Source organism: Ostrea edulis, chromosome 4, assembly GCF_947568905.1.
Source record: "Ostrea edulis chromosome 4, xbOstEdul1.1, whole genome shotgun sequence".
NCBI classification, from domain to species: domain Eukaryota; kingdom Metazoa; phylum Mollusca; class Bivalvia; order Ostreida; family Ostreidae; genus Ostrea; species Ostrea edulis.
The window spans coordinates 76,185,316-76,196,076 of NC_079167.1; the positions used below are offsets into that span (position 1 = coordinate 76,185,316).

Sequence of the window (10,761 nt, forward strand, 5' to 3'; positions counted from 1 at the left end):
GTTTTTAAACACATTTACATATATGTTTATGTCATACTTCAGAACAGTCGATATGTGTTTCTCATATTCTTAAAAAAATGATTACAGCCTCAACCCGGTACCACTTTATCCATAAGGAATATATTCATTGCACATTTCTTTGCATTCATGTTTCGTGAGGAAATCGTATGCATGCACATTCAAATTAAAGAATCCTACAAATTATTTATTTCACCACACACACACGCTCGCACACACACACTGGAAATCAACTACTACAGTTCTTTATTCACTCAAAACCAGATCTTATAAACCAAGGTTACTGGTGTTGTCAAATCTACTGCCCTATAAACAAAGGTCACGGGTCCTGATTTCATGGTTTTTACAAGTTAATGAAAACAATAAGTGGTAATAGGTGGTAAAGATATCTAATTAATAATACCTTAATTGAAATCTTGGTCGCTCAATAAGTGTTAATCTAATTAATAATACCTTAATTTAAACCATGGTCGCTGGGGGTTATCTCATACATGTACGTGAATAAAAATGAATAGGTGTTGGAGTTCAGCTGCTAAATTTTTAATATCTTCTCCCGCAGACAATTCAACAAGGACAGATTGATCACAAACGTATGACGCTATATAATACGAACAATACCCGCATGTATATTCAATAGAGTTTCATTATTGTCACAGAGCTAACCTTGGCTTCTCATTAAGACTTTTCCTATCCGACTGAAAGCAAGTAAGTTAATATATTTGATCTGATATTATTAATGAAGTACAGCGTTGATCATTTTCATGTGTGTGTCATTCGGAGTTTTAGTAAACTCTAACAATCTTTAGTTTTATTTTTTATGTCAATGTATCTTGATTCAAAATTCATATTTCTTCGAAGAAAAATTTTGCGTTTATTTAAATGCGCGAGTATGCTTTTCTAAAATTTGTCTAATTCATTGATACATGGTATTCAACAGTTGAAATTAATATGACGAGAAGTTTGTGGAGAAACCCTTTCTCCTGATCTATGTAAGATTACATAGCTAAAATATTCAGTTGCCCATTTCATCTTCAACAAAAATAAGTTACAAACATACGATTATTCTAAAAAGTTTTTAGATATAGAAATATGTTTACATGTAATTTTCTAGTCAGTCTCAAAAGGGGATCACACATTACCTGACACCTATGTACATGTTTCAGCAGGTATTGTTTATTCAGGTGATCCCCTTAATGGTTTGTTATACATTTTACTTAACAATTTACCTTATGTCATTCAATAAATGACATTCGACAAAGCTGCATTACAGTGTTGGGTCATTTTTCACTGCTTATACTGATTCTTCTCATAGGAGGCATAGAATATGTTTTAAGTGTTTGTGTAAAATATGAGATAAATCACCCGTTTAGAAAATATATTAAAAATAAAAAACAAAACAACAACAACCAAACAATCACTTATATCCTGATTCAACTTGATTGATTGATTGATGTTTTCTGCCACACTCCACTCGCGCCGACAGAGGTGAGAGGCCTTGTAATTTGGAGCGCGATGCTCTAACCACTCGGCCACGGAGGCCCCTGATTCAACTTGAAGACATGTGCATTATATAAACATATCTACTACTACAGAATACTTTTTTATAATGGAAGTTCGAGTTCAGCGGATACAACAAATCAATTGAACATTGTTGATATATAAAACGTCGTCGATATTTCTAAATTCTGAGATAAAGTTACAGCAAGAGATTTGTTCTTCTCGTGTAGTGGTGGATTCGGGAGGGGGGGGGGGGGGGGGGACAGCCGGCGCGCCTCCCCTAAAATTTTCAAATTTAAGGCAAATCGTGGTCTCTTGTTTAGAAAAGTGTAAACGATAAAAGAAGCAATAATTTCTTCCACTCTCGGAGAAATGAATGACAAAATCATTTGATTTATTGAATTACATTTATTAAGAGAACTTACATTATTTCCAAAAAAAAAAAACCAACAAAAAAAACCAACAAAATTTTTATTAATTTCACCTTATTAAAAATGACAGAAAATAGTAAAAATTACCAATTATGAAAATTACTACATAGGAGACATATTTCAAGCCCTACAAAAACTGTAAAATCCAGCAGCTTCCGGAGTCTTCGCCTCCGGGACCCCCAGCAGAGAACATTGGCACATTTTTATTTTTTTTTTTTTTGCAGTCAAAAAACTGTGTCAATGTTCTCTGCTTCTATCACACGTAGAAATACCATTTTAGTATAGTTTTGTTCCTGAGAAAATCCCTTAAATGTTGAAATAAGTTATGAGACAATTCGTTATTGACAAAAGTGTTACTTATTCGTTTGAATTTTCCCTTGTGTTGACGTTCATCGTCATTTTTCCGGGTAATAAGTCATGCAAAAGTCACATGATTTGCCACCGTGATTTTACTTATTCTTTCACCAGAGGGCGCGTTACGCAAGCGCAGTGCGAGGAACGCACGGAACTCTGGGTAGAGAATGGATTTTACTTTCATTTCTATCGCAATTCCCACCCGTTATAATATACGTACTGTGTTTACTATTAAGATTCATACGCGCATTGTTAACAACTGTAGCGAGTCCATGGGGAAATGGCTATCATTACAATTTGTAGATATCTAAGGCAGACACATTACGAATGTAAGTTTTACATAGTATAATGAGCGGGCAAAATTACTCAATGTACTGTATAAATATTGAAAATATAGTCCTCTCGATGCACATCACTATCACAAATCTTAAGGTCATCGAATTAAAAATAACTGAAGGATACAACAGAGACACTATCATTGGTGTAAAATAGGATGATTAAACCAGGAATATGATTAATTAATAAGCTGTAGGTGTGATGGGTGCAAAAGTAATTATCCGAGCGCTGACAGTGCTCATTATGGGAATAAAAACGACCATCCCGCTTATATACGTAATGATCTCGGAGAAAGTGTCAACATTTGATAAAACCATGTGTTCAGACCTTAATTACTTTCCCCAAATCAATAACATCAAAACCTGTGACTTTTTCAACGCTTTATCATTCCTCGCTATAAATTAAAGACGATATTTTTTGATATAATAGACAGTTGCTTCTTCAACAACAAAAAAATAGAAAAAGGAAATATTCATATCTAGTGATCAGTCATCCAAAGATTTACTTTGTTAAACACTACTCTAATTCCACGCACAAGTACTCTGAAGTTGAAATAAAACATATGTTAGAGTTCCTCATTGACAATATCTTCGTGGTCTTTGGTGATCAGGTCTTCCAACAATCTGTTGGAATTCCCATGGGCACGAATTGTGCTCCTTTGTTAGCTGACCTGTTTTTATATTCATATGAAGCAGAATTTATTTTAAAAACGTCTACGTGAGAAGAAAAAATCCCTTGCTGTGTCCTTCAATTCGACATTTAGATATATCGACGACGTTTTGTTCATCAACAATAATAGCTGTCATTCATATGTCAATTCGATATATCCCTGTGAGCTCGAAATAAAAGACACCACAGTGTCATCCACTTCTGCTTCATACTTAGATATGTTATTGAAAGTAGACATTAACGGTAAACTGACAACTCAACTGTATAACAAACGGTATGATTTTAGCTTCTCCGTCATCCACTTTCCATATTTATGTAGCAATATTCCATTATCACCCGCATATGGTGCATATATATCTCAACTGATTCGATACATAAGAGCTTGTTCTGCGAATGGTCAGTTTTTAAATCGAGGCAAGCTACCGACAAATAAGTTGATGGTAATGAGGTTTCAACAGTCTCGATTAAAGTTAGCATTTCGCAAATTCTATAGTCGTAATAACGATCTAGTTTGCCAGTACAACCTATCATTGGGTCAATTGCTGCCTGGCGTGTTTCATACCGATTGTTAAGCCGTTCTTGGCACACTGATTTTGACTGCGGATAGGAAATAGCAGGATATAGGGTTCACGGCGGATGTGACCGGTCGACAGGGGATGCTTATTCCTCATGGCCACCCGATCCCACCTCTGGTGTGTCCAGGAGTCCTTGTTTGCCCAACTATCTATTTTGTATTGTTTATAGGAGTTATGAGATTGATCACTGTTCGTTATCTTCACCTTTCATGTATTTCATCGCGATTACATAAAATAGTCTTAGTTGATTTCCCCCCGAAGAAATATCAGTTCTTAACATACATTTGGACGATATAGACCGCAACCTTGATATCATCGTTTCATTGACGAAATTTCTGCAGACAAACATGCACACACAATATACACAGACGATTTGGCGTCGACGTACATACTGGTATGGTTTCGTATCAGACCAAAGTAGGAATTATGTGTGCTGTCTACAGCTGGAGCCATGCGTTCTGAAACTTCACCATGTATAGGCACCTACATGTAGGATAGAAATCATGTCTTATAGGCACTAGTCGCAGAATGTTGTAGTTGAAATAAACATTCATCTGAAGAAAAGGACGTCTCGACGGGACATTCATCAACTGTGACCACAAATCTGAGTTAGTTGATGTGACCACAAATCTGTGTTAGTTGACGCGACCACAAATCTGAGTTAGTTGATGTGAGCACAATTCTGTGTTAGTTGACGCGACCACAGATCTGAGTTAGTTGATATGACCACAAATCTGTGTTAGTTGACGCGACCACAAATCTGAGTTAGTTGATGTGAGCATAAATCTGTGTTAGTTGACGTGACCACAAATCTGAGTTAGTTGATGTGACTACAAATCTGTGTTAGTTGATGTGAGCACAATTCTGTGTTAGTTGACACGACCACAGATCTGAGTTAGTTGATGTTAGCATAAATCTGTGTTAGTTGACGTGACCACAAATCTGAGTTAGTTGATGTGAGCACAAATCTGTGTTAGTTGATGTGACCACAAATATGTGTTAGTTGACGCGACCACAAATTTGTGTTAGTTGATGTGAGCACAAATCTGTGTTAGTTGACGGGACCACAAGTCTGAGTTAGTTGATGTGAGCACAGATCTGAGTTAGTTGATGTGAGCACAAATCTGTGTTAGTTGACGCGACCACAAATCTGAGTTAGTTAATGTGACCACAAATCTGTGTTAGTTGACGCGACCACAAATCTGCGTTAGTTAATATGACCACAAATCTGAGTTAGTTGATGTGAACACAAATCTGAGTTAGTTGATATGACCACAAATTTGTGTTAGTTGATATGATCACAAATCTGTGTTAGTTGACGCGACCACAAATCTGAGTTAGTTGATGTGAGCACAAATCTGAGTTAGTTGACGTGACCACAAAATGTGAGCACAAATCTTAGTTGATGTGACCACAAATCTGAGTCACTACTTGACTAGGTTTGGTTGGTGATTGTGTTAACGTGCCATCAGGGCTATTCATTGTACTTTCTATACCCGGACCCTAGAAACAGTACCTTCTCTGTATATCATATAGTGAAAAGGTGAAGCTATCGAGCAGTGTATAGTTATAGAACTTACAATTTTGTAAATTAGGTTTGAAGATTCAGGAGTTTGCCAGGAAACCTTTACACCCAACAAATACTAGTGTCCCTAGTTGTAAGTTCAATAACAGTGTCGTGGATAATCAATCTGTTCATAAGAACAGAAGCATTATTGACTATGTGCAATATCAAAATATCAATATTTAATTGCTGTTATAAAATTTAGAAATTAATTTCAAAATTAAGGATTATCTCCCTCATGCATAGCTCTTATCCTTGGACGAATTTGGCTCCACTTTTTTGGCACGCTGTTTTTGGCTATATTTAACTCTAAAACTTCATAGTTATTTCGGATTTCAAACATTTCGGTTGAGCATCACTGAAGAGACATTATTTGTCGAAATGCGCATCTGATGCATCAAAATTGGTACCGTATAAGCTTTACATTATGACCCCTGGGTCGAGGCCTCTGCTGGTGGACTGTTAGTCCCCGAAGGTCTCTACAGCCCAGTAGCTAAGTACTTCGTTACTAGCTTGAAAATACAGATGTATATTTAATTGCTGTTATAAAATTTAAAAATTCATTTCAAAATTAAGGATTATCTCCCTCATGCATAGCTCTTATCCTTGGACGAATTTGGCTCCACTTTTTTGGCACGCTGTTTTTGGCTATATTTAGCTCTAAAACTTCATAGTTATTTCGGATTTCAAACATTTCGGTTGAGCATCACTGAAGAGACATTATTTGTCGAAATGCGCATCTGGTGCATCAAAATTGGTACCGTATACGTTTTACATTACACACCTTTTCAACGTTCACACGTTTGCATCGGTAAATGCCAGTGACATACTTTGGATTATGAATGCTATTTTCAGGTCTTTATCTGTAGATATGACAATACTTTATCACTACTTAAGGGGGGCACGTCCCATTGTATACAGGTCGCTGCGACATGTGGATTCTATCATTTCCCGTTAAGTTAGCATTTGATAATGAATCACATATACCAAAATTCTATAAAGTCTGGAAACATTTACGAAAATAAAAATAACGAACATGTAAAATTTGTTATCAGAAAATCGTCGTCTCTCTGTCAGTCTTGGTAATCTGAAGTTTTACTCCTTGGCTAAAATTTTGAAATTTCTACGAGTGGCTGGTTTTAGCTAAGTGGGAATGCAGTACAGGAAAAGGTGACAAAAATAAAAGAAATTAATTACAAATAATTTGTTCTATGATTAAACTCATTGACCTGTTGATGCGAAAACTAGTGATTTAAAAATTGAATAGACTATTCTTATTTTCTGTGGATAATAAGTGCAGTAATAATCCACTTGTACACAGTGGCTGATTTAGGGAGGGGTGCAGCTCTTGCTTAGAAAAGTGTAAACGATAAGAGGAGCATTAATTTCTTCCACTCTCGGAGAAAAAAAATTGTAAAATTTTTTATTTAATGAACTGCATTTATTGGGAGAACTTACATTCTTTCCAAAAACCCTTAAAATCTGCATCATTTTATTAATATCACCTTATCAAAAATTACAGAAAATAGTAAAAATGACAACATAGGAGACATATTTCAATCCCTGTGAAGTATGTGAAATCCAGGAGCCCAAACAGGGCTTCGCTCTACTGGGGGCCTCTAGGCGTCCCCAAGCCTCATAAAGTTACACCCCCAACTGCAATTCCTGGATCCGCCCTTGGTACGTAACCTATATTTAGCAAAATGACATAGAATGTTTCTATATCGAATAGAATAACTGAAGATTGAGTATCTAATCAAAAAACAACAATTGCTTTTAACTAAAATATCCAAGGCGTTTAATATATCACTTATTATATTCGGACATAGAATTATGTCATCTTTTTTAAACACAAATATCGAGCTAATCACAGACCGCGATGGTGTGTGTCTCCTACAGTGATTCACGGCAGGCTTCTATTTCACCCTTATCGTTCAAACCAAATACACTACCAGCATTAAATCATTACAATATCAGCCCTGCCCTTTTCGTGATTATTGAGTCAAATCAATAAAACTACTTCTCGATGTTGTTTCTTCAGCTGCAGCAGCACACTGGTGTCTCTACTGTCACAGGTATAATTTACAACACTGGACATAACCCAAACCTATTTAAAACAATTTGATATATTCTGGCTACGAATTGATAGAATTAATCTACTTAATTCCCGGGCAATTCCAGCGTGAGCAGTCTCGTGGGGATCCGGGTTAGAATAGGTCCTCAGTATCCCCTTGCTTGTCGTAAGAGGCGATTAAATGGAGCGGTCCTTCGGATGAGACCGGAAAAAAAACTGAGGTCCCGTGTCATAGCAGAGGTGGCACGATAAAGATCCCTCCCTGCTCAATGGCCATAAGCGCCAAGCATACAGTAGGCCTAAATTTTGCAGCCGTAGTGGTGACGTCTCCATATGAGTGAAATATTCTCGAGAGGGACGTTAAACAATATTCAATTAATCAATCAATACAGCGTGAACTAAGGCAAGTTTTTTTGGTTAAACATCGGAAGGGTCCTTAGGTCTTTCTTGTTTGTTACCATTACTCCCTCGCCTCCTTGTTCTAAGACTCTTACTGCTGGCATATCACTTCCCTGAGATTTCAGTCTTTGAAAAGTCTATCATCAAAGAAGCGAGAAGGGAAATTAACATGTGTATCTCTTTACGCTGTGATATCTGTACATGCATACGTAAATGCTGCAGTGTAGGAAAAGTGTCAAAAAAAAGTTGGGAAATCAGATGAAATATGCTGAAATGTAACTGCACTAGATAGTCTAATTTCATATTTGTTCATTTTAGAGTAAGGTTTCTTTTTCAGCTTTTTAACAAAATTCTAATTATATATGTATTGAGTTAAGGTTAGGTACAGATGTTACAATGCAAATAAGGAGAAAGATGATCTAGTCCGTTGGTGTTTCCGGTGAACTATATCATGTTCTATTTACAGGCAATCTTTTCATTGGCAGCATGGGATACATCATGTGTTTTATTCTGATGTCGTCACTGATAAACACGGCACTTCCCAGAAGCACAAAAACTAGACAGGTGGCGCTTTTGGACAAGGAATGCTGGGACCATTGCAACGCAGAGTACAACAATTGTAAACTGTTTGATGGTTGTCGTAAAATGCCTTTTGGAAAATTCAACAGCCAGTGTATGTTTGACTGTGAGAGTTGGGCTGAAACCTGTCTGTGGCGCTGCTTATAACTGACACAAACTGATCTTTGGATAAATTGATGACAGTAATTTTCGATTTGCAGCAATCATGATTAAAGAAATTTGGTAACGTGTCATCTAATGTTTTCATATGAATAAAGAAAAAATTATTCTAGGCTTGATGTGTTTTCGTTATCTTTATGGAGTGCCAAATTAACATAGAATAAAATAAGGAAAACATTATTAATTATTTGAAAATGTTCGTTTATTCGATTAGCGTGCACAGTAATCTCACAGTTCGTATAAAGAAAATAGTAGGGCAAACACTAACCCCTGGACATACATGTACCATGGTGGAATCAACTGTCTAGGAGGAGTGTCCGGTAAGTATCCCCTGTCGACCTGTCACACCCAGTGTGAACCTTTAATCTCGATCAGCATCATTCATTCATCAAGAGAGGAAGATAACGAACAGTGATCAATCTCATAACTCCTATAAGAAACAGCCCCGTGGGGATCCGGATTAGAATAGGTCCTCAGTACCCCTTGCTTGTCATAAGAGGCGACTAAATGGGCCGGTCTTTCGGATGAGACCGCAAAAACCGAGGTCCCGTGGCACGATAAAGATCCCTCCTACTCAATGGCCATAAGCGCCGAGCATAGGCCTAAATTTTACAGCCCTTCACCGGCAGTGGTGACGTCTCCATATGAGTGAAATATTCTCGAGAGGGACGTAAAACAATAATCAATCAATCAACCTATAAGGAATACAAAATTAAGGGTTGGGCAAACGCGGACCCCTGGATATACCAGAGGGGGGGGGGGGATCAGGTGCCTAAGAGGAGCAATCATCCCTTGTCGACCGGCCACACCCGCCGTGAACCCTATTATTTGATCAGAAAAACAGAGTAATCCGTAGTCAAAGAACGACCCATCGATTGCTATGAAAAACGTTAGACAGTAGTCTACCCATTTACGGGTTGTATTATAGTAACGACCGTAGCATTTGAAAGTATCCAAACAAGAAACAAATATGGATGACTGTTGTCTTTTATTTTGAGCGCACTGGAATATTATGAATTCATTTAGGTTCGTCGCGAGCAATTTTTGTGGATGGATTGTGGAGAATTTTCTATGGGTCGGTTTATTGTTACATCCGATCGTTAATTTCCCACTCATATTGAGACGTCATCAATTGTGGGTGAAGTACCATTTTAGACATTTTTTAATTAGCGCTCAGGGCCGTAGCAGCGAGGGCTCTTTAAACGTGCCAACGGCTGGCTGCGACACGAGATCTCCATATTTAAGGTCATATCCAAAAAAAAACCCCAAAAAACCCATGATTCTCGCTTCTAAATGTCGAACGTTTAGCGAAGGAGCAATCACTACCTATGTTTACGTCTAAATGTGACGCGGCCATGATACGAGCGGGGCTCGAACTCACGACCTCCCGGTTACGAAGCGAACGCTCCACCACTAAGATACCGCGACCGGTCTTTGGATGTAATTTCGTGGGTATGGCTTTCGTATCTTGAAACCAGTGGCATAGCTTCCATTGAGGCAACCGAGGCAGCTGCCTCGGTAAAAAAAAACCACCTTTTACATTGTTAAAATGTCGATAGCTTCTGGGGGGCGCAGCCCCCCAGACCCCCTGCCTCGGTAATATTCGAACCCAAGCTACGCCTATGGAAACATAGTATAAATTGTGCATTTCGTTGTATTTTGAAATTCATGGATTAAGCGGGTACCCATGAATTCTACGCAAGTTAAGCCAAAACAAAATCTAATGATTTCACAGTATACAGAAGTATCAAATCGACGCGCGAATTAAAATGAGCATTTTCAGTAGATAAAATGTCGTCGATGAATCTAAATTGGAGTTGAAAGCTAGGGTTTGAATATTGATTTTACTGGCGATAGTGATGATAAGCATCCAACATTTATCGAGAGTGATGCTACATAAGTAGAACCCTACCGCTTTCAATAAGAAAAACATTCAACACAAAACTATCTCAGACCCCCCCTTTTTTTGTTTTTACATTATACAGTGATATTCTAAAGTTTTCTTAACAGACGACCCCCTAGCAGTAATGGTCGTGTACGTTAGTTTTTCACCTCTCACCCGGTGTATAGAAAGACTCTAAAAGTATGCAGCAGAGTATCATGCCT

The 10,761-nt window shown here is 37.6% G+C and overlaps 1 long non-coding RNA gene across 1 annotated transcript; it reads left to right on the forward strand.

The window, feature by feature from the left end:
* Nucleotides 1–529: 529 nt before the first annotated feature.
* LOC125671225 (uncharacterized) lies at nt 530–8,770 on the forward strand. Its single transcript, XR_007368549.2, has 2 exons — nt 530–723; nt 8,384–8,770. It is a non-coding gene; the product is annotated as an uncharacterized LOC125671225 (long non-coding RNA).
* Nucleotides 8,771–10,761: the final 1,991 nt, after the last annotated feature.